Raw genomic sequence first — 1,507 nt, 5'->3', positions numbered from 1 at the left:
CAGCTAGCTGGTGAATGTGGGCTGTTTGCAGGGAAACCTGGGGTAGGGGTGGGGGGCTCTGATTTCACAGATCCTATACCATGTAGAGTGAAGTATATGCTTTTCCCAAAGTAACCAAAGAGACCTCTTTCTGTGCAGCAAATTCCTCTACAGACTGCATTTGTAGATATAGTTTACAAGTTGTTGAAAACAAGCCATTTGGAAATTTCTCAGCTGTTATTTGTTTAAAGACGGAGCACTCCAACTGAAATCAAGTCTGAGCTCAATCTAAACATCCCTTAACAACCAGGGCTTCACCCAGGCCAGTCGCCTGTATTCGGGTGGTCATAGAGCGGGGAGGAGGAAAGCCACATGGGGTACCCTGTCCCCAGTTCAAGGTAGCTCTGCCCCGGGCAGACACACAGCCTGCCAGGGTCCCCTGGAATCAGACCACAAGATGAAAGGTGTGTGGTTGGCTTGACATGTAAGGATGTAAAAATCAACACAGAAAGAAAGAGGAAAGTCACAAAAGAGGGAGTGTCGGTGGTCCTGTGATCCATAAACACAGACTCCGAGGGACAGCTCAGCCCATGAGGGCCCAGGAGGCTGGATGGTCCCCACGGGCCCCTTTCTCGGTGGGAGGGGATGGTGCCAGCTTCAGGAACCTGGCAGGACCAGGGGGTGCAGCTCAACCCCACCAGGAGGCCATCAGCATCCTCACCTGCTAGCTCCCAAGGGCCCCTTGTATCCATCAGAGGACACGTTCACCTTCCAAGATTCTGAGCTCACTTTCTGACTCTGCCATCTACTCACTCGGCCCCTCAAGTAGAACACTCAGGACCTCACAGAGGCTTATGACATATTTCTGAGGAACTCTGCAACCTTACACAGGCAACGTAAGGCAAGGGGGACTTGTTATCTCCACAGCGAGTGTAAACATAAACCAAGTAGGTATAAAACCTACTTTACAGATGTGGAGACAGAGGGCCAGCTTCTTCAGTGCAAAGAACCAGGTCAAGCCTGGATTGAGGCTGCATAATTTTTCCACATCCTGGTAGTTTCTTCCAAATGTTTTAGGAGAAATAACATTAACCTTTACACAAATTTTCTCAAAGAAGAGAAAAGAGAGACTGGCAGTCAACTCATCTTATGAGACCAGCATAAATCTCATACCAAAACCTAGCAAATAGGGATTTCCCTGGTGGTCCAGTAGGTAAGACTCTGCACTTCCACTGTAGGGGGCACAGGTTCGATCCCTGTTGGGGGAACCAAGATCCCATGTGCCACACGTCACAGCCAAAAAAAAAAAAAGAAAAAATTAAAGCCCAACAAACACATCATAATTTTCAGACCAATCTCACCCATGGATAGACATAAAGATTTTAAACAATATATTAGCAAGTAAATCCAGTGTTGCCAAAAGCATAATACGTGTGTTTCCTTTAAAAATGCTTTTTTACTCTGCAATGTCAAGGTTGGATTTATTATATTAATGAACCACTGAGAGATTAACGAATTGCTTCCTAGG

General features: G+C 46.6%; 1 non-coding gene across 1 annotated transcript; it reads left to right on the top strand.

Annotated features, from left to right (window-relative positions):
* Nucleotides 1–1,174: 1,174 nt before the first annotated feature.
* TRNAG-UCC lies at nucleotides 1,175–1,247 on the top strand. Its single transcript has one exon. It is a non-coding gene; the product is annotated as a tRNA-Gly (tRNA).
* The last annotated feature ends 260 nt before the right edge of the window (nucleotides 1,248–1,507 follow it).

Source organism: Cervus elaphus, chromosome 21, assembly GCF_910594005.1.
Source record: "Cervus elaphus chromosome 21, mCerEla1.1, whole genome shotgun sequence".
Classification (NCBI taxonomy): Eukaryota; Metazoa; Chordata; class Mammalia; order Artiodactyla; family Cervidae; genus Cervus; species Cervus elaphus.
This window is presented reverse-complemented; position numbering and strand designations above follow the sequence as displayed.